Source organism: Simochromis diagramma, unplaced genomic scaffold (assembly GCF_900408965.1).
Source record: "Simochromis diagramma unplaced genomic scaffold, fSimDia1.1 OVJJ01000816.1, whole genome shotgun sequence".
NCBI classification, from domain to species: Eukaryota; Metazoa; Chordata; class Actinopteri; order Cichliformes; family Cichlidae; genus Simochromis; species Simochromis diagramma.
The window spans coordinates 5,361,711-5,385,509 of record NW_024386908.1 but is presented as its reverse complement, the minus strand read 5'-3'; the positions used below and the strand labels follow the sequence as shown (position 1 = coordinate 5,385,509).

The 23,799-nt window shown below is 39.0% G+C and overlaps 1 long non-coding RNA gene across 1 annotated transcript; it reads right to left on the bottom strand.

Annotated features, from left to right (window-relative positions):
* Window positions 1–3,203: 3,203 nt before the first annotated feature.
* On the bottom strand, window positions 3,204–15,478 carry LOC120735537. Its single transcript, XR_005696295.1, has 2 exons — window positions 15,325–15,478; window positions 3,204–5,558 (listed from the first exon to the last, which is right to left on the bottom strand). It is a non-coding gene; the product is annotated as an uncharacterized LOC120735537 (long non-coding RNA).
* Window positions 15,479–23,799: the final 8,321 nt, after the last annotated feature.

Below are 23,799 nucleotides of genomic sequence, written 5' to 3'. Positions count from 1 at the left end.
CACGTAATTCTTTTTTGAAGAAGCTCAATTTATAAAAATATCTGAAAAAAGAAAAAAAAAAAACTTGAACAAAGAAAACCCTCAAAATGTTGCTGCTTTGCATTTTGAATTATTCTCCTCTTATACCTGTGCTGATATAGAGTTTCTCTCTGTATGGCAACATCCATTGTTCAGCAGAATAATGCAGCGGGTAAAGTGGTGATGTCACTGTTTGGTCTCAACGTGACCGATGCGGGAAGTTTAATGCGTTCACTTTGAAGTTTGAGGCATGACCTTTTGCCAACCAAGCTTGTTAGTATTAGCCAATTACTTTGCACCCTGTTGCTATATTCTAAATAGGATCACTTTAAAAACATCAAAGTATTCCTTTAAGAGACGAGACTGGTTATTGGTATCTCATGTGCATCAACAGCACATATCTCTTTCCCCCTCATTCTCTCCTCTCTCCTGCCTCTCTCTCCTCTCTCTAGCAGCATGGCTGGTCTGCAGGGAGCCCTAATCAAATAACTTGCAGGCCATAGCAGCTGCCATTTTAGCCATTTCTCTGGAATACACACAGATGCTGGGTGGGTTCCCTTCTGGCCTATCAGACCAAAAACGGTGATATAAGGCCTATACTCATCATTATTTCCTGTCTCAGCTTTGGAGACATTTATAGGCCAAGGAGTGCACTGCAATAATGAGTTTGTGTTTATTGCTAACGTGTTGCCAGTAGAAGTGGCAGATACTAAGTGATTTGCGAGTTTAATTCCTCCACCTGGCCCTCTGATGGCCTATTGTCCCCCCTACGTCCTAATATACATAAATGACATGGTAATGACTCGCACACTGATAATGGCTTCTGTGGGCGGTGATTTGTTATGTCCATTCATACCTCAAGGTTATCTGTGAATCATACTTTTGACTGTGAGCTGCAATAGCTCAACAAAAATCAATACATATTTTTTTGTTGTTTTAGGTTCACCTTCTTCCAGACAAAATAGCATGGTTTTCTTTTTGTCTGGAGACATTGGGGAGATTTCTGATCAATTTTCTTGATGTCATCAGCATGTTAAAATTCCTTTCAAACGCTCTCCGTCTTTGTCCAACTTGCTGCAGTGCTAACTGCTTCCCATACTGTCTCTCCCCTACATTTCTTCCACATTGCACAGCAAATTTAATTCATTTTCAGTGGTATTCTTGAAAAGTTCTGAGGGAAGAATGAAAGGGTAAAGCCACAAATAATTTGCTGACACAATATTCCAAACCTCTCTTGTTTTGTCACGTTTGCAAAATCCTTTTCTTTTACACAGACGGATTGTTTCGGGGCCAGTCGACTGGGCTTCTTTAAAAGAAAAGAGCACTACGGTGCCCTTTTTTCTTAAAGGATTGATTAAAAAAACCTAGCCTCCTCTTGGCTAGCACAGCCTCCAATTAGCATCTAGTTAAGCTATTTGGAGTAATGTTACTGTGGAATCTGAAGGCAGTCCGTTGGGGAAGTCTTTCTCGCTGAGGGAAAAAAGGAATCCTTATATCCTCCTTAATTAAAACATGATTTACGCTTAGTCCCAGCTATGAAGCTGCCTTTGATGGTTCTTTTGTCAATTAAAAGTAAGTCCTACGGAAGATTACATAGAACTCATTACAAGCAGGTTATTTTCATGTGCAAGTTCTGGCTTTCAAGTAAGGAGCTGCTGAGTGGGTTACTGCGAGGACACAAAAGGGGAACTCGTGAAAAAATGAATGAGATTTCATGCATCTGTGTTATATAACATTTCTATCGAGGGCCGTCACTTAAGAGTCTCTCACACCTCAAAAAAGAAAATTCTCCTCTTTCCCTCTCCCTGTTCATTCTGCTCTCCTCATCACATCGGTGTTGTTGGGAGCTTCCATGTGACGGACACAGCTGTTATCTGTTGAATCCTGGGTCCTGCACATCTGCCAAAGACCTCACACTACATTTACACCCCACCATCAAAACACAGATACAGCACTTGCGCGTTTCAAATAAAAAAATCTTAGCCTGAAAGAGAAGGGCAACATGAATATTTAACAAGGAAACTGCTTTTAGATAGTTTGAGGGGAAAAAAGTGATGGCTGGTCTAAATGTCTACCTGATGATCACCTCAAAGCTGTATTCAGGTCATTCATTGGTTGTGACAGTATAAATAGTATGAAATTCAGTCACAAATGCTCCTAGAAATAGTGTTATGTCACCAAGTTTTATCTAGTTTGAGAGATCTATGAACACTTTACTTGCAATGAATCATAACATATGCTCCTCATACTGCTGATAGAGAAACCAATTCTCTCTTCCCTTTTCTGACTTTTATGTGTGGGCTATCTTTAATTGCAGTTCCTATTAGGTTAGACAAGAGAAACTCTGTAAACTATTCAATATTCAGCTGAAGATCCAATATTGCTAATTTTCCTTTTGGCCCAGAGAAAATAGTGCGCCATGATTTAGGTTGACAGCCTAACAGCAGTGTATATATTTGAATGAGACAGTAAGATATAAGGCACTCCCCCGTCTTTTCTGACATCAGTCACCTTGCACCCTCGCAATCTATCAAAATACAGCGTCACTGCTTCCTGTGATTTCCCGGTCACAACCGTGCCTCCCTGTCCCCATATGGCTGTAGGTGCAGATTGAAATGGAAATAGGCAGGATCAAATAGGATCAATTATTAAATCTGCTGTGTCGCAAAGGATGGAGTCAACGTGGGTGGGCAGAGGCACAGGGGAGAGGAGAAAGAAGCTTTCCTAAACTGAGGTAATATTTTTCATGGCTTGTAACAAAAAGAAGAAAAAGAAGAAGAATGTGCTCTTGAGTGAGTTGGGGGGGGGGCAGACACTGGTACGATTGACAGTTTATTTAAAAGGCCATTAACTTTACATACACAACTTGACATACACATATGCTGCAATTTAAGGCCCCAAGGCTCTAACTTTTTTTAGGACTCACAACGTGAAAAGATACTGTACCCGGTCAACACATCTCACATACTGGGTTGTTGTACTAATAGAAACAGGAGAAATGTGGCAAACTCGACAGCTTGACCTTTTGAATTTCACGCTGGTCTTATGGATTCACCTAATTGCAATGTACATTAATAATGTGTGTATTCTCAGCTGCAAAGGTTGGAGCTAATATAGTAGATGAGCAAAGCCAGTGCTCTACAGGACTGTGCGATGTCTCGAACAATTGGCTTTTCTCTCGCTGCATAGTTATTTTTCTACTGTAATATTAACCACTGCCAAGATATAACATATCTTAACCTTTAGAATAAGCCATGTTCAACATGGATGGGAGAGCACAGGCGAGACAGATAATTGCATTTAATTCCTCTCCTGAAGTTTTAACTTCACAAACATTTAAGGATTTTATTTTTGATACAGCCAAGTGATTATTTAAACTGTTTGCAGATCGAAAGCCTCTGTCAAGCTTCTGCATGTCACTCCATTTGACACTCTGCAGCATTAGGTCATGGTTTACTGGAACAATGGCACGCATCTGTTTACAATTTTCTTCTATTGTTTTATGATATGAAGCTTTTAATTGCTGATGTGCTAATTGTTGTTCAAGAACAATGCAAAAGAAACAAGGAGAAGAGGCTACATAATCTTCAAAACAGGAAGCAGGAAGCAAAAGTAACCTGAAAAAAAATGCATAAAACTGCATTATACTATGTAATATAACAGCTAACCACAGACAATATGTAAAAGATGGATGTAGCCACTCTCACCATCATCATCTTTGTGTTTTGCCTGGCATACCCTGACTTATCTTCTTTTCTGTCTTTAATACTGACCACAATTTACTAAGTGGTCTTCATGCTGCATTCAATATGACTTTAAACAAGCAAATGAACCTATAAAGTCAGAAATGTATTTAGTGAGTTTACTGAGCAAGGAGGACTGTTTTTCCATAGACTTACAACTGCATCACACATAATACATGGCAAACCCCCTGCTGGTGATTAATAAGAAAGCAGCCCGGTACTCTGTGCATCTTTTATGTACAGCAAATGCATTGTATTGTGTTACTTAATTACTCTTTGGAAAAAGTAGTTCATTACACTACTTGTTAAAATAGTTTTGCATTACTCAGTAGCTGCTGACACAATTTGCACTTTACTATTGCACTACTTTCATGCAATGCAAATAAAAGGAATATTCCTATCTTTAAGCCTTATACACTGCCGCACCGTTTTCCTCCTCCTTGCTCATAAGCTCAAATCAGCTGATTGTAGCACAAGTACAGGAACAAAGAAGCAGATGTCGGTCCTGCCGATGGATTAAGGGCCTTCCGCAGTCCTGTCCAGCTCTCCTAGAGTAACTGCCTCTCTCCTGGAATCTCCTCCACGCTATTAAGATTGTGCTGGGAGACACAGTAAACTTTCTGGCAATGGTACATGTTGAGCTGGACTACCTGTGCAAACTCTGTAGGGTCCAGGTGTCACCTTATGTGTTTTGGAGGTTGTCTCATTGTTGCCCCTCTAGTGCAGCTGTTGTTAATTTCATTAACACCAAAGCACCTGAAACTGATTAACAACTCCCTCTGATACTAACTGACCAGATCAATATCCTAGAAGTTTCACTGACTTGATGTTACACTCTGATTAAGAAGTGCTGCTTTCTTTTTTTTTTTTTTTTTAGCATTGTAATTTCACTTTAAAAGTTTAACTTGACTCTGACACAGAGGAACATATTAGACAATCACAGGCAATACTGTAAAATATCTCTGTTTTTAGCATTTCACTTTTGAGAAAGAGAAACCAATGCAATGCGAGATTTGGATGAGCCGTTGTTTTAGGGGACTCACCTGAACCTTGCACATATATAAAGGTAAAACAACATTTGGATTCCATATCAGTCCGACAACAAAATTCACCTTTTTTGGGGGGCAGAATAGTAATGTGAGAGTTGAGACTGTCTATCACCTGGAAGGCAAATGCTGAAGCCTCCATGACAGCAAGCTTCTGCACTGCTGAAGGCTCCTTCAGCTCCACAAGGGCTTACCTCTATCTCGCCTAACCTCTGACCAGAATTGAAGACCTCTCCCAGGACCTGTGTAAAGCTACCTGATTCCCTTCCTGCCCATGTTTGAAGTAAGATGGAATAATGTTAGGCATTTCCTGCTCTTTGGTTCTGTGGCAGCTGGATTGGATAGAGGACAGGGCACTGAGTCAGCACAACGGGGCGGCTGCACAGAGGAGCTGATTTAAACCACCGCCGAACCAGGGCTCAACTTTCATTAGCCGTTGTCATTATTCCCCGGCCGTTGTCTGACAGATGGCATTGTGGGATATCGGATTTTATGGCAGGTCATCTTTCATATCCAATTTCTTTTCCCATTTGATGAGAAGTTCTCGCTCCAGTCAAATTCATTTTGCAGTTTGAATATTGATCGGACTCTTTTCTCTCGCTCTCTCTCCCTCGTCCTCCTGCCCCGTCTCTATCGCTCTCTCCTTTTCTTTACCGACATCTACTGCGAGTCTCTTAAGACTTAATGGTCTCTTGCTCTTGGCGCTCGGTCTGGAATGCTGGCTCTTGTCTCCCTGATGTAGAGTGAACCGCTGTGGAAATTAAAAAAAAAAACAAAAACATGAATAAATATGAGGTGAATTTGGAAGTCAATTAATAACTCTGCATTTATCAATTCTCAATTTTCAAGTTTGCAGTAATACAATTATGACCTATAATTACCGCAAGGCCTAATTACCAGAGTACATTTAAATTAGATGGAATCCGTAATGCAACACAAACAAGTCTAATGGCATACAGGAGCACAGTGGGCCTATAATATTGCTCTGGCTAATACATCATATCAGCAAATCCTTTGAGGGCTGTTGAAATTAGCTTTAGCCTACCCCCGAAATAAACTGATGGCTTTTGAAATGCACTGTCCATCTTGGCAGCTTTTATTCCCTATCCTTTTTTTGCCCCCTTCTTTTCTTTTTTTCTATTCGGCAGACACGTATATAAATGGGGAATCAGTGGAGATATTTCGCCTGTGTAGACGGTGACCTGACAGAACCCTTCTCCACCTGTTTGCTCTGACAGAACTGCTGCTGGAAAATCGCCGGCCATAATGATGGCCATTAAAAATTCAGTATTTGGTGTAATGAGATGATCATGCTCTGCCAGTGGTGTCTTGGATCTGAGGCACGGCTGCAAAGAGCTGAGGCACAGCAGCACAATATTATATTCTAGCTGATAAAAGCCTCGAAGGGGGCTGTAGGTATAAGTAGACCTTGTAGCTGAATACATCTTTATCATGTAAATATGACTTGCTCCGATGAGGCTGGGAAATATGGGGCCTTTGGTCAGAATGACTTTTGTGTCATATTAGTATAAGTAATAGCTCATTTCTGAATAACACAATTTGCAAAAACAACCTGTAAAATGACTTTTTCAGTTAGGCGCAAAATGAAACAATCCAACCTGAATCTCGTAGAGCGTGAAGGAACCGATTTGTCTTTCCGAGATATTGCAATTTGAGAAGTGATCAAGCATGAGATAACGCAAACCGCAATCTGGACCTGTGCATTTCGAAAACCCCTTCTTTTTTTTTTTTGCTCCGTGGGGCTACAAGGCAGGCTGTCAATGTGGCTGCACACAAGTGAGCAGAAAGAAAAACAAAACAAAAAGAAATATCAGAGTTTATCTGTTTTTCAGCTCCATCAACTCAGTTCCCAAAGAGGTGTGTCAAATAAAGAAATGTCGCCTTCAGAGGTTCCCAAACCTCACTCATGCATAATCATATTAAATCTGCACTGAGCATAATTAGCCAGCTCCCTTTGGTTAAAATACATGAGTTTGTTTGGACACAGTTTTCCCTAACATTCCCATGGGAAGCCTTTGGATCTCAAAGGATCACAAGCGTCATTCGGTTATGGAGTGTAGGCACAACTGTCAGGAGTCAGCGATAAAGAGCCTCTAACTAACCTAACAGTGCATGAAACACAGAAGCCTCCTTGGTCCATTGGTGCTCCCAAGGGCTGGAGTGAGTGCTGAACATCACAAGTAGCTGGATCCATGTGTGTACGTGTGCTGTTGGAAACAAATGTCCACTGCACAGCATCTGTTCAGTTGCTATGGTGATCTCCACACTTTTTGCCCATCTAGAGCTGTGGAGCGAGAAATCACAAAGTATGGAACAATGTGGACTCAAGCTACGATTGGATGGAAAACAATCTGCGGGACTGCATCACGCACACGACGAGAACAGATCTGGGTGTCAAATCCTGGCGTAACAGGAGCAAGGCCTCAGAGGTCAGATTCTCTGACAGAAGAGGATTAAAAAAAGAGAAAGAGCTGTATTTTTCTGTTTTCCTAGAGCTATTTACCGTTGGATTTGTGCTTTTGTGGGTATATTGTTAGTCAGTGCCCATGTCAGCAGTGGGTTCTCACCAATCTTCTTTGTTTTAGCAACTTTAATGGAATTACAGAAAGTTATGTTAGGCTCTATTCAAAGGAACAGACACTAATTATTAGCTGATATTTGGCTCCACACATGCCTACTTGCAGCTACATGCCAACAATACAAATGTGACAATGCTAATATTTAGACTGTATAATATTTAGTACCGTATAGCAGATTATATTAAACCATGGCAATAGTTAGGTAGGTAGTCATTTAAATCCAAAAGTTAGGGGATCAAATTACTCAAAGCCACAAATGTCAATCTTATGGTGACATTAAGGTTTAAATAACCCTTAAAATGGACAAATAATTTATCTTGTTTTTTTAGACTGATAGATAATAATACCTATCACCATATTTGGATATTGAATTTTTTTAATACATAAGCAGTAAAGTGCAATTTGGAAGATGTGGGAAGTCCCATAATAATTTCTATTGTGAGTTTAAGTAGATTTGTTTCCTTTATGGACAGGTGGTGGTCTGTTGATCTATGTTGCTGCTGGTTCTAAGATTCCCTACTCCTTTGTGGATTTAGCTAACGACATTCTGCAAATCTACCAAGTATTACTAAACATACTCAGCTTCAAATCAAATTCATAACACCTACCAAGTCCCGTTACTTAGCAGCCATATTGAAATACATCGTTTCACTTATTTGGGCATGTGTTTTGAATTGTTTTCTAAATTGATTTTCATGCCAGTGGTGAAGGAGATATAAAATAAAAAGTAAAAATATCCAGTTAAATCAGATTAAAGAAAACTCAGAAGATTTGCTGACTTTGCCCACAGGCATAAGTTTAAAAGCTCTATTTCTACTGGAACTTCTATCACTTTCTTTGCTGTAGCACAATTTTACCATAAACTTTCAGAATTCTTTAAGTGCCATGACTCTCTTTTATGTCTCTGTTGCTACCCAGGACCTAACCTATCGGTGGCCATGGATACCACTGTCCTGAAACACTGCATTTAAAAAAAATCTTAAAAAAAAAAAAAAAAAGCAATGCTCACTCCTTTTCAGCAGATAGCTAGATAGGACCACCACCACATTTTTATTGACCTCTGCATGCATGAAAAGGATGACCATAGTGACTTGCTGACTTGGTGTCTATGTCGCATTAGGACTGAAGGGTTATTCCATGGCACTGACAAATGAAAAATGAGCTCGTTTGACACTAATTTATTCAACTGTTAAACATGTCAGCTAATCTTAGCTAAAGTGGTTAGCAAGGTACAGTCATAGACCATATTGGTGAATCGCAGAGAAATATATACTGGCTGCAAAGTACCATACCACTAACAGTGCAGAAATTAACACACCACTACTGGAGCTCAGAGATCTTGAGATCCCGCTAGTAAATCTATGTTATTTGCTAGATAGCTTCTTTTAAAATGCTCCAAAAAGCAACACTGCAAAATTAGCATTTAGAAGTACAGCCAACACTGGTACCACATCCATTCTTAGTTTAGGGAAAAACTAAGTTCAGGTTTAAGATTTAGATTTGATGAATGATTAAGGTTAAGTTAAGCATTTTTTGCTTAGATGAAATGTAAAGCTAATTTGAAAAGATCAAATAGTTAGCAAATACATAGTCCAGCTAAAAGGGCATGATTTGGTCACTGAAAATCATTTGGTACTTATGTCCTTCTGATAACTAGAGTCACTTATGAGGTCTCTGATGGGCTTTTGGCAAAATAAAGACACAAAGAGGAATTAAATAGAAATACTTGGCAGTCCAGCTAGGTGTATAATCAAAAAAAGCTTAAAAATATGGGTAAGTATCAGTGTTTCCTTTTTTCAAGGCAAATCGCCTGTGCTTGCCATCTGTCTTGTTGCCTGTGGTAGCCTTCTGCCAGTTTCCTCAGCCTCAGGCTTGGTGCTATCTCAAGGTAGACAGCTCAAAGAGAGCTTGAATGTACACCTCTGATGGGTAGATGATGTTATTTTATTCTAACTGAAGATAAAAAACTATTTTTTTGTAATACTAATTCTAATTTTTCTGTACTTCAGCTGTACTACATTATGAAAGTTGTTGCTGCACGCAGCAATCACCCAGTATATTCAAGTTTGGATTTTGAGAAATGCATGCACTGGTTTGCTCTCCATAAGGACTGTTTCCTTGCATGTAACCAAAGCAGTTATAATCTGTCTGTAGAACCTGGATTAAAATTGGATGTTAATCGAAGGCTTTCAAAAATAAAAAATTATACATAAAGGTTTGTGGTTACTCTTTTTAATTTCTCACTTGCACTTTAATTGCATTAAAGTCATTATGATTTTCTTACTTCAATATTAATTCAAATCTACATTTATGGCATGCCTGAGGCAATTAGCTGTATCATAGTTCTGACAGTGATTGTGAAAAAGTGCAATACAGTTTATTTGAAATCTTACAGTTTCATGTATCGATCCAAGTTTTGCCCCTAAACTTGTTTGTTGGATTTATTTATATAGTTTCAACTTGTCTTCCTGCCTGTCACTCACACCAGAACAAAAGAAAAAGTTTCTCTTTCTGTTACTGCTGACAAATAATTTAAAGCTTAGATTGAACTTTGCAATTTTTCTTCAGAGTTACATCAGAACAGCTTTCAATTAATGTTTGCATTTTCCACTACATACTCCCCAGCTCCCTTCTATTCCGTCAAGGATGCACAAGATGGTGTTCTTGAACTTGAGTTCAGACGTCGATAAAGACATTTCCTTTTCGAGTTGTTGAATCAGTTAATGAATTTCAGAAAGCCCCCTCCATTTAGTGTGTGGTTAGATCATCTGGCATTTGCATAGAGGAATATTAATAAGAGGCCATGGCTTACTTCACAGGAATTTTTTCATTTGAAAATTGGCTCGTCCACTGAGGTGCTTTTGAAAATGGCTGCCAAGCCTCAAATAATCAGCGGTGGTAAATATTTCATGATGAAGTCATTTTAAAATTCCTAAAATCTTTGTCAACTTCATAGCTAATGCCAAAATAATGAAGTCACAGCTTTGTAAGGAGTAAATAATAGTATCTTAACCATTTGCAGTGACAGTAATATTAGATGATCCCACCCTTCTATTGTATGTTTGAATATTATATTAAGTTGTCAAGAAGTATCTTAGTATGAAGTGTGATATTGTAGCATGCTGTAAATTAATTTTGGTAGACATGCCAATCGCTGCCTCAGTATAGCTCCTCTGGCTCTCATATAAGGTATAAACAACAGCTGTGTGAAATAAATTGAACATTTGATGCAAGTAATTGTGGGCATAAACCTAGTTATGTTGCTACATTTGACTCGGCTGTATTTCCCGTGGAAGTAGCAGCCAAGTTCTTCTGGACATGTGCACAACCTGACAGCTTGAAGAGGCTTTGGGCAAATAACCAAAGCTGATTTAGAGTATTCACTTTCTGTGCAAGTTCTACTTTTTTAATGTGAGCTGCTGCATTGCGATCCCGCACTACTCTTGCAAAAAGCATGGAAAATGCTCACTCTAATCTTCTCTTTTCAGTTTCTTTTTCACATTTTCTTCTATTTTTCTCCTTCTTTGCTTCCCCTGCAACAACTCTTGTCTCTGTATAGACAAGTGTTCCTTTTCACTTTAAAGATTCAACCCATAGCAGTGGATATGTTAATGGAGCCATTCTATAACCATATAATGCACTCCCCTATACCCATCATATGTTTAGATATTCACAGCATAATGTAAAAGAAGGAGACTGCCTGTGTGCAGCACCCATCCAATTACTGTCTGAGATGCTAAAGGCTGCCACATGATGGACAGCTCAGCAGTCTGGCAGCAAAGGATCTAAAGCTTTGAGTGGGATGTACAGACGGGAGTCAAGGAAAATTGATTTCGATGCCGAGGCAGAACGAGTCAGGTGCAGTGGAAGCATGTTGAATTATCTTCAAACAGGAATAGTCACTGATGATGAACAAATCAGTGACACATGCCTCTGGGTGCATCAACCATGTGTGGTATGAGTCACAGAGGAAGTTTGATATGTTCAGACCAGGGAAATAACATAAAAGAGTATTCCCCCCTTCGCTCCTGTTCTTCTTTAGGAGGGGGGGAAAAAGATGCCACTACGGGCCTTCTTTTCCAGGACAATTTCAAAGAGGAGACAGTTGGTGGCTGTTGGCACTGCCATGTAGAGTTGCCCCTTCCAAAAATATGGCGGAAATATTCATTCAGGGCCTGTTGTGAATTTCCTGCTAAACCCGCTCTCAACATCAAACACGTTTTTTGGACAACGATCAAAGAAATGCATTGCCGAGGAATAATTTTAGATGCTAAATATACAAATTAGGTGGAGGATGGCCCTTAGAATGCTCTCCACGACTGAAAAAAAACAAGGACAACGAGTACTATTAATGGTAAAGTCTGAAAAACAGCCCCAGCATTGAATTACAGAGCAGCAGAATAGGACTTTTGGCAAGGAAACATAACAGCAGTGATTCAGGATGTCAAAGTTAGATATGCTGAAATCCACCGTTTACGCATAAGCAGGGGCCTCATTTGCACTTCTCATTTCAAGTGGCTTATATCCAGATCAAATTCAGATGAGATTTCAGATGCTTTCACTGCAGGCTGCAGCTTATTGTGTTCACCTTGCAAGTGTGTTTATGTCTGTAGAGGGAACTTTGGCAAATGTCTCTGCGGACAGATTTTTGTCAAAGTAATAGTGTCCCAAGTGTGCAAGATACAGTCAAGAAACATTATTTGAGAATGCTCAGATGTTTGAAGCACTGTTGCACCTGGTAGAACTGTAATCAGCGATGATTTCTCATGGGCCATCAAAGATAAAGATAGCAATTTGACAGGCATAAAATTGTATTTTTGCACCAACAAGGTGTGGTGCAGAATGGTGTGCAGTGTGTCCTTAAAACCTTTGAGGAAACTGAACAAGGGGAGCTCTGAAAAACTATCTTCAGCAAATAAACAGTATGTGAAAGTCATGTTCTAAAGAAATAAGAAAAAAAAAAACGACACTTTTTTTACAGGATAACTTAGAGAAGTTGCAAAACTGCCAATCCATATCACTGGGATTCTACACATCCAATGACAAACCAACAAGGATGGACGCATGATCATGTAGTTTGGGTCAATATGTTAGGGTTCACAAGGAGCAGGACTCAAATACAAAACATGATGATCCATCCATCCATTCGCTACTGCTTATCCTTTTCAGGGTCACGGGGGGTGCTGGAGCCAATCCCACCTGTCATAGGGCGAGAGGCGGGGTACACCCCGGACAGGTCGCCAGTCTGTCGCAGGGCTAACACACAAGGACAGACAACCATTCATACTCACATTCACACCTAGTGGCAATTTGGATTATCCAATTAACCTATCCCCACAAACTGCATGTCTTTGGACGGTGGGAGGAAGCCGGAGTACCCGGAGGGAACCCACGCAGACACGGGGAAAACATGCAAACTCCACACAGAAAGACCCCGGCCTGATGGTGGAATTGAACTCAGGACCTTCTTGCTGTGCGGCAACAGTGCTAACCACCGTGCCACCGTGCTGCCAACATGATGATGATGATGATAAAAAAAGCTAGCCTTTCATTATAATCCAAAAACAAATAGTAAGCACATTCAGAGGAATCAACTCGGAGGCCTGTACAATGAAATATGCAGTGCTGTTCAAGTTACTTGAAAAAAGTAATTAGTTACTAGTTAGTTAATGTTTCTTTTTAAAAACATGATGCGCAACTTGAATACGTAACAAAGCAATAGACCTTTCTACAGTGGCCCCTAGAGACAAAGCATGTACAAATTCCAAAGCACGTCTCTGTGAATTTCACATTCCCATGGCAGCGTGCTAGGTACTTGGTGAACTATGAAGTTTGCTTCCCATGCAGAGTTTGCAGCTGACGCTAATGTTTTTGCCACTTACAGAATAAAACTTGAAGTAATGTAAGTACTTCCACTCTTTTAAAGCTGCATGGTCGTACAAACAAATGCTTACATCATTGTCATGAGAAACTCTCACAAACAAAATCACAGTTTAGTAATGCAGTAACACCGTGTGCTTACGAGAAAGTAACAGTAATCTAATTACTTTTTTGTAATAGTAATCCCTTACATTATTCGTTACTTGAAAAAAAAAATCGGATTACGTGTCACTGCCCATCTCAGAAAATATGCAATATGATTAGATTAGAGATCAATAGGTACAAAATCACGCCTACTAACTAATTAAATAACATCACCATTCCTGGAAGATCCCGCAGACGTGTGCCTGGATAGTAGAAGGATCTAAAAATTTACAATAGGATCTAATAATTTCAATGTTCCCTGATAAGCATCAGGAAGAAACATAAATTCTTAAATGCAACGTTATTCCTTTATTTTATTCCTAATTGTTGCAAACAAATTTACTGTAAATATATTAAGTAAATGTTTTTCTAAATGTTCTATTGACATAAAACTATTACCAGATGTCTGTAACAACTCGTCCAATCTAAACATGCAAAGAAGTCAAGCCATAGATGTCCTTTAATTAAATTATGAGTAATAAAGAAAAATGACACAGCGGAAAAGTATTGCACATGTTTACTGAAATGAATTTAATAGTTCATACAGAAGCCTTTGTTGGTGATGACACCTTGAGATGCCATGAGAAATGATCAGATGTGCCGTGGAAGATCTGGTTTCACCTAATTGATACTCCAAGCCAGCAGTCCTCAACCTTTTTGAGCCGACCGGTTTAATCTCCCACAATATTTTGACGGACCAGCCTTTAAGGTGTCACGGATAAATACAACAAAATAAAACCAGTACTGGTATTGCTATTCATAACACTCAGGAAAAGACCCCGGGAAACCGAGTTAACGATAAAAACGCTAAAAAAATAACGATAAAAAACTATAAAAACCCTGCAAAAAATAAATTTCACACGTGAGCGTAACGGTAGAACAATTACATTCTCTTCACTAGAGGGCAATGCAACTACCTGCTCTAATTAAATGGGTTGCCAACTGCCAGTACAGAAGAAGACGACGAAGAAATTGCATAGTCATGCTGCGGGTGAGACAACACAGCGCATAATATGAATAGATACATATTTGAAAAGAAAAAGTAGTCAATCTGACCTGGGTCCTGGACAAAATTCCAACTCAAATGAAGACAATAGCATGGGTAGTGGTCAGAAGACAGCAAAAAAGGTATATAAGAGACAAACCAAATCAATTCCACTATGCCTGGTGCACAGGGAAAAATTATCAATATGCTTTTTGTGACATTTTTGTTTGGTGGTGTGCCGTGTGATTTTTTTCTAATGTGACATATGTACCATGTCTCCAAAAGATTGGAAAATGCTGGCTTAGGTCTTAAGACACCTCAAGACAACTTTTCGACATACTGGTTTTATCCATCATGAGATGTTTCTTGTGGGAAACCTTGGTAATAAGATACTTTTTTATTGGCCTCAGTTGGGGCTGGACCAGCTGATATTAGTTTGCACTAAGTGGCAGGATAGCTATCTAATTACTGATAGTGTTTAGCTGGGGCCATAACTTTCCATGCCTTTTTTGCACCTCACTTTCCTCATGCGTTCAATAGTTTTTTCCTGTGAGATTTCTCATTTATGGACATGCATGTGTGCATTGAATGGGCCGTTGCCGAGATCTGGTGAGTATTTCATGTCAATAGCACCTTTAGAAATACATTTACTGAGAAAATTGGTGACATGTTTAATAACTATTTTACCCATTGTATATGATCCTAAAACAGGACACCTACTGGTGCTGTTATGGTCTCCTTGTCCTCCTTTGCTGTCCTGCCGATTTATTCCACTCATTTTCTCTATCTCTACATGTGGGCGTGTATGCTTGTAATTCTGCTTCGACATTTCAGAGGTGGAGCCTTCTCCTGACCCCCATGCTTTTCCCGCCTGCACACCTGGAAGCAATTAGTAATCGCTCACTCACCACTACTGAACAGTTCCCTCAGTCGCTGTCAGATTGTTGCATTGTAGTAGTCTCGTTTGTTCCTCATGCTCTGTGTGGCTTCTCTTCTGTGCAGATGCTTCCAGCCATTGTGGATCTGTGGAGAGAAAAAAAGAAAATCTGCAGAGAGAAAGAAAGTTGTGAAGCAAAGTAGTTTTCAAACAGCCTTTGTTTATTCACCTGTCTGCCCTCTCGCTTGCCACCCGGAAGGAAGACATTCAAACAATTCACAAGTCGCAAGTCAGTCTTTGACTGTGGAAAAACATCTGTGAGCAAAATAAATCTGAACTTGTATTCTGGGTGGCTGCGTTTGAGTCCAGAGCTGGTTAACTGAACAATCTGGCTGCAAACATGGACTCAGCAGCACAGATTAAGTCCAGAGAGCATTCATAAGTCCATATTACGTCAAATTTGATACATTTGAATTCTGTTTTTTCTATTTATGCTTTATTTACTTTCATGCAGTTAAAACGTGTCTTTTAAACTTTCAAAACATTAATCTACACAGTTTAATGAAATAATCATAATCCATAAGATTCTCACATATCTGAATGACAAAGCTGTAATATTGATACAGACACAGTCACTTAAAATGGCCACCTCAACCCTGACAGGACCATGATGGAATTCTGATTAACTGTCGCCTGATCGATGACCGTAGCGATGTCCCCCGTCTTTCACATGGATGATGCAACCATGAGTAGAAACGCCCCTAAGCAGTATTTAGGAAAACTGGTGTAGTGTCTTGTGTATCCACCAGGGGGGGCAGTGTTGAGGCTTTACAGACTTGCTACACACTCGCAGACCAGTTGCTCAACAGTGTGTGTGTGTGTGTGTGTGTGTGTGTGTGTGTGTGTGTGTGTGTGTGTGTGTGTGTGTGTGTGTGTGTGTGTGTGTGTTTCTGCCAGAATTATGCGTTGTTCTAAATATTTTGAGTAAATCACAAAACTGTGGCTCTCACTATTTATGAGTTCCAAATAAATTAATGGTCACAGCAGCAAATATCGCAGTCCTGTCTGCTTTCTCAAGCTGTCTGCTGCCTATCATATCACTTTTTTGATTCATACTCTGATTGTCACACTTTAGATGATCGTTCAAACAGCTCTCCGACCCCCACAGAAGGGCAACAACTTTCAAACCCCAGCCCAAATATCCTCTCTAATCCTATGTAACCATTGATGTGTTTTTTCTGATGAATGTTTTTGTATACTTTATTAATCCCCTTTAAGGGCATTACTCTCTGGATTTAACCCATTCACTCTGTGAAGCAGTGTCCAGCCACCAATCCAGTGCCCGGGGAGCAGTGTGTAGGGACGGTACGTTGCTTCTGACCCAGCGTTTTGAGTTTAATTCTGTATTTTTGTGTCTCTTATGTTAGGTTTCTGGTTAAAATGTGTGTGTTATTCCCATTTAGGGTTTAGTTGAGTTTTAGGTTAGCCATCATTTATCATCTGTCTCGGTTTTTGTGTTTGGTTTCTTGTCTAGTCTGTCATGTGTTTTAGGTCTGTCAAGCTTGTGTTGTCATGTCTACGTCTCCATGTTTCCTGCTTTATTTTGAAAGAGTCTTCTGTTCTTTGTTCATTGTGTTTAGTTTCACATGTTCATTTCAGGTAATCTGTTTTCCTTCAAGTCATAGTTGTCAGTCTTGTCACAGTTTTCATAGTTTTGTAGTTTTCCAGTTTAAGTTTCTCAGTTTGCAATCACCCTGTTCGCCTTGACTAGCTTTTGTTAATGTCAATCAGCCATATTAAAGGCTTGTTTTTTCTTAAAACCTGCAGTGACTTTCTCAGTGTCTGCTTCTGGGTCCTGTACTCAAACACACCGGCGTACCCCGCCATGACAGAATACCAGTCTTTTTTAACTTGGGGTAACTGTGAGAGCATGCACTCTCCTCCTTCAAACAAACTGAAGGTTTCAATTGAAGCAACAAAAACTGAATATGGTAGGAAAACTTACATTTATGGAATTTACATAGTAGTATAGACTGCATTTTTTTTCCCGTCATCTTCTAATGTCCTGTTTTGAGAAGGTACCATGAAATTGCTTCTGTTTGCAAGGTCCTGTTCCGAAGACAACATCCCAGCCCCCATGAAACTCAGCCCAAACAGCCTATAAGTTATCCATCAAGTTATCATTGTTCTATCCATCAAGTTATCATTGGTCTGTCGCTGGTGTATGCTAGAAGGGAAAACCTTCTAAACAGGAGGAGCAGCAGGGGGTGATAATGGAAACAGAAAGACGTATAAAACCCAGTTAAAATATTTAATAAAAATATACAGTGTATTTACAGCATAAAAATACCCTGATCAGGGAATAGAATAATTTAAAAAACATAAAACTAAGTACAATAAAAGTACAATCCTCAGTCCGTGAGCTTAAATGGTCTGGTTCTTATATAGCGCTTTTCCACTCATCTGAGCACTCAAAGCGCTTTGCACAACTTCTGCATTCACCCATTCACACAAGCACATTTTTCTAAGTGCTTCATAGCTGACATTCACACACATACTCCGATGGATGCATCGGAGAGCAATTTGGGGTTAGTATCTTGCCCAAGTATATTTGGCATGCAGACAATAGGGGAGGCCAGGAATCGAACCACCAACCTTCCGATCAGTAGTTGACCTGCTCTACCACCTGAGCAACAGCCACCCCCTTAAGTCCCCAAGGCTCCCAATCCTGAGTCTCTACAGCAATAAAAGCATGCAGAAAGGGAAAAAAAATACACTCAACATCAAACACAACAAAGCATGAGACAACTAGGTAAGAAAAATCCTTCTTCCCCGGATGACAGGTCTAATACACTTTAATTTCTATGGTTGTAAGGTTAAAACCATTAAACCATTACACTCTCAGATAACAAGACACGGCTGAAAAGGATTTAAAAAGAAGCCAATGTCCAAAGCACAACTTTGAAATAAGCCCGAAGGGCACTTACAACAAGAAATGTGAACACAAAAGGGGAAACCCTGGGTTAACAATTCAAGCCAGAAACCAGTTTCATGTGACCACTTACCTTGGCTGCCAATGTTAAGGTACATGAAGCCAGATAACATGAAGACACTCTGTGATTGATGAACTGTCTTCATAAAACAGCTTTCCTGAAAATAATACAGGCATGGTGACCATGACTATTACAAAAAAGGAACAATGAATACACAGAGGGGGAAGCAGAGGAACAAAAAAACAGCTGAAGCTAATCAAGACAACAATGACCCGATAAAGGCCACAAGCCAAAACATGTTGGTCAAGAAATTAAGTTGAAATTAAATTGATGTCTTTCACCCTTGATGCAATCTAATATAAACCACAGCCTGCATCCGCCCAACATAGTGCTTGACCATAAGCTGCACAGTACTGCAAGCTAAACAGTTTAGCCCAGACTTCCTGATACTTATTTATGCAATATATGCAATATTTTATTAGCACAAAATCAGCATACTTCAGTTAGTTTAGACTTTACATAATGTATTGATAAATTAAGCTTTTATGAATAGACTCAGCATCTGATTTTACAATGATTAGGATGAGAGATTTAAATTTCCAGTTAATAAATTGTTGGCTGCTGAGCAGCTCTAACATTTTTTTTCTCTTTACCTGCCACTTAAAACGTGTAAAAATGTATACTCACTTCTCTTCTGTAGTGCCAGATGGATGTTTAAATGCTGTGACTGCAGCTTTATATGGAAGGAAAGCTTTAAGCAGACTGTGACATGTCATCACTTTCATATTACTGAGGAAATATTTTGATGCCGTCAGCTGGAAGCACATGAAAAAATAACTCTTTTAACAATGTATCAGATTTAATTGCTCACTAATTGAAGGTGCCAGAATTCCAGTGCAATCAAACCCCAGTTTAGGATTAAAGATACATGAATAAATCTTCATGTTCTGACAATAAAGCCTCTCTAATTGGTTAAAACTATTTACAGCCAGAGGATGTCAGACTTGGGACTAAAATGTTAATATATATATATATATTGAATATTTGAATTTGAATATAATATATATTCAAATTGAATATAATATATATTCAAATTTGACAACTAATATAGGCTATATAACACCTTGGCATATAACACCATATAACACCTTAACCTGATGCCTGTCTTTTTATCATCACTGGACTACACATTGTCCAAGTTTATGATTTTTACTGGCATGTCATCACCCTGGAATATTCCACTTTCATACCTGGTGGACCTGGTGGACAGAGATGGGCAGTAACGCGTTACTTGTAAAGTAATCAGATTACAGTAACGCGTTACTTGTAACGCGTTACTGTAATCTGATTACTTTTTTCAAGTAACGAGTAAAGTAAGGGATTACTATTGCAAAAACGGTAATTAGATTACCGTTACTTTCCCGTAGTAACGCTGCGTTACTGCGTTACCTAAACCGTGATTTTTTTTGCGAGAATGTCTCATGACAGTGACGTAAGCGAGTGCGCCGTTAGTGACAACAGCTGTGTGCAGATCAACAATGGATCACATATCGATTGTGGGAGAGAGTATGAGCGTGCAACGTTTAAAGCGTGGAAGTACTGACCTTACTTTGAGTTTGATTCCATAAAAAGTGACAAAAACATTAGCGTCCATCGTGCGTGGGAAGAAAACTTCTTTTTACAGCGAAAAAACCCCCTAAACTTCCAAGCAAGCATCGAGTGCGCAACGACGTAATGGGAAACTCACAGAGAAACTTGCGGGTTCTTCAACTGACCGCGGCACACCTGCATCAGGGTAAACCTCCGCCTACCCCCAGTCCTGCTTTACAGGTGAAAATAGAGCAACAGGACCGCTGAGTCTTTGACTTTATTTTCTGCTGTGTTTTACTTGCATCTATTTGAAAGAGTGAGTGTAAACACAAAAAATATTTTATTTTATGTGCTGGAATGTGTAGAAAATAGGTTTAAAGGTTAAACTAATTTATTCAAGTCAGAGAATGTTGCATATAATTACATTTTTGCTTGATGCATAAAGTTAAAAGATTAAAACTGATAAAACAAGTTAAAAAAAAAGAGACTTTTCCATTTGATTACATTTTGTATGATGGATTATGTAGAAAAAGTAGAATTGGGCTGAAAGATCTATCGCTTTATCACCTCTTCAGGTTGTAAATCGTGTTTTTAGAAAGTAACTAAGTAACTAAGTAATTAATTACTTTTGAAAATAAGTAATCAGTAAAGTAACGGGATTACTTTTTTGGGGAAGTAATCAGTAATTAGTTACTGATTACTTTTTTCAAGTAACTTGACCAACACTGCTGGTGGATTTACTACTAGAAACAAGCAACTTTTGCCATGCAATGTTTAACTTCCTGAGAAATGCTTGTATGGTGAACCGTGACAAAAAAAACCAGTTTTGTTCAGAGTGCACAGTAGCAATAACAGCAACTTTCTCTCCAATATTAGAAACTTCAGTAGTCACATGAGGCCGTCAAGCATTTGTTATCCATATAGAACCAGGCTGGGGCAGCTGTCTGTCCAGTTGACCAGTTGGAGGCAGTGTTTTGTGTTAGCAAAGCTAGCCAAGATAGGGGTTACCCATTGGTACTCTATCTTTGCAGGTGCTTGCAAAGAGCTGAAGTTGTGTTCGTAATGTGATGCAGTTGTTTCTGTCCTGAACACAGTTTGCATTTTACCATAGTGCTCTTGTCTTTTTGTGCAATAAAAATAAAATTAATGTCTCCATTCCTTAATGGTTCTACAATTCCACCATTTTCCTTCTTGCATAGATGGACTGAAGTCAGCTGATTGTGATGCAAGTTTGCCAAAAGAAAAAAGAGCATGTTTGTTTTAATTTTTTTGTCTTTCAATCTGCTTGCCATTCAGGTAATTGAAGAATCTTTGTAACGTAGGCAACGACATAACAGAAATTTAATTACAGAATTTAGTACAGTAATGTTTCATTGAAAAATGTAATGTGGTTACGGTTAAAAATTTCAATTTGTAACACATCACACCCAAAACTGGTTTGGAAATTGAAGACAGCAACAAAAGACAGGACAAAAGGCAAACTAGAGAGCAGCAGAGTTTAGTAATCGCTAATGATTGAATACAGTAATGATGTGTAAAGAAAATCAAAAAAGATGTGCGAAAAAGAAATGCTCAGTGCATCATCAGTTCTCGGTTTTCTTTTTTTATTTGTTTCTATTTTTACACCTGTGAAGTCCATATCTGGGTCTGCAGTTTTAAACAAATACACTGTTATTTTAACTCCCAGTGGGCAGTGAAGATTGGCATGTGTGTTATGATGGCACCATCCCTTTACAGCAAATCTTTCCTCTGCCACATATGGAGGAGTAACTCTGTCACAATGCAGCTTTGCTTATTTTTGAACAACTGTGCCTATGTTTTTCATTCCTTGGTGCCACAGGAATACAATTAAAGTAATTGTAATGTTGTTAGGGAAGCTTAAAGCATTGGAAAGTGACATCTGAAAGGCTCTGCAGTGTGCCTTTCCAGAAAAAAATAGGTCCGTTAATCCACAGACCTTCGGTTTTCACTGAAGCGTCTTATTCACTGAAGAAATAACCCCCATATGAAAAGGACTGATGTCGAGGTCTGTCGATTATCCAGAGTAACCAGGACATTGTTTCTGGTAATTACAGTTTTTTTTTTTTTTTTCATTTACTTTGAAGGAATGCATAATCACCAGCTAATTTACATTTCTCTCAGTTTTTCTCCTTACTTTCTGTTACCGGAAGCATTTTCTGAGCTGTACTACTTGCAAAGGGACCTTGTTAGCTGCAAACTCCAGTGAACAGTGTCTTCTTGTTGCAGGAAGTACAATGGGGACACGAAATACATGAGTTAAAAAAAAAACCCACTCCTTTACAAAAATCCTTTGTTTTTTCAATGATAATTAATGGGGAAATAATTATAAGATCCCCATTAAATATATTTACACATCAAACATGCAGCCTGCTAATCAGAGATGACATTTCATTGCATGAGGTCAGTGTGCATTTGTGCAAGTCGTGCGTCTCTGCACGCTTTTGTGTTCATTCTTTTGTTTTTGCTGGCATGCATGTTTTTTCACAAAAGGAAAACGTGGACTTATTAAGATGCAGGATATGTAACCCTTTTTGGGATACACTGCTTATTAATCTTGCACTTTTACTTGTGCATCATTTGCCAAACACATCCGCCACTGTTGTAAATACACAAACAGCTTACAAAATAGTTGTCCTTTCTTCTGTTGTGTCAGTGAAATAATGCATATTCACCTGCAACCGTGTTTAATTATTAAAGCTGTTTGGAGCACCCTTAATTAGAATGCAAAATATGTGCAGGGAGAATTTTAATATATGGGTGTGACATAAAATATAAGATGTTTATATTGGTTTAAGATAAATTTACAGACCTTATGTCTTGTTTAACAGTGTTAATTGAAATGTCCTGTGTGTAGTTTTCAAGTAAAATAGACGAAGCAAAAATAGCTGCCAATCGCATTGCTAAAATGCTGCTATACATTCTATGAATATGAAATGGAATGTCCAAGTATGAACTCCAGCACTTTGTATCCATCTTTTTCCTATTCCTTTCCTTCCACGGGAGGCGATGGTAATCTTTCTGTGAGCAGAATGAAAGCGTGCGAGTGAAGGTATTTGGTGATCCCCAAAAGGGATTCCCAAGGTTAAAGTGCACGCAGATTCATGCAGTCTGCATGCCTGCACCTTGTTACATCCCGTGCTTATTTCAGTACAGTGAAGAAAAACAGTGTTTTTATTATAAAGAGCGGCGCCCGCCCACCCCCCTACTGATTTTTATAAACGTATAATTCAGCCTAGCCACAAAATGCCATGTTTTAATTTCCCCATGCTTCAGTTGAACAAGCACGCAGGATTACAGGCAGTTTGGGTCTGTGCTCGCTCAGATTTATGCCGCCCAGGTAAATTATAAATAAGTATTTTCAAAGCCGCAATTAAAAAATAATCTTTTTAATGGGCAAAACCACAAAAGTTTCAAATGGAATAGCTGTAGCCTATTTGCAAATCCCTCTGCGTGGCCATTTGTGCAGGACTTGCACAAAGCCTTCTGTTGGGTAAAGATAGCTTTTTACCCAGCGCTTTCATGTATTATAGCAGAACAAGAGAAGAATAAAGAAAGCTAGTTCATAAGTTTCCTTATTTTTTTTATTTATTTTTTGTCATATTTTTAGGTGTGTTGGATGTAAAACATCTCCTGCCACAGCTCGGGGCTACATGTGAAATTAAAAGCCATGGGTGACAGTTTGATGCTGAAACTCAACATGACTTTGAATTGTTGCGCGACGGAGTCATTCATTTGGGATGCCCGATCCATTATGTGCATGAATCATCATCAGCGTGCATTTCCATCACATTCGCCTCTCTGCCTGAAATATGCATTATGTTTTTCATTATTTTTTGATCTCATCTCCCTCTGCATGGAAATGTTTGAAGGTTGCAATAGTGAGTACACAGTAAAGTTGATAA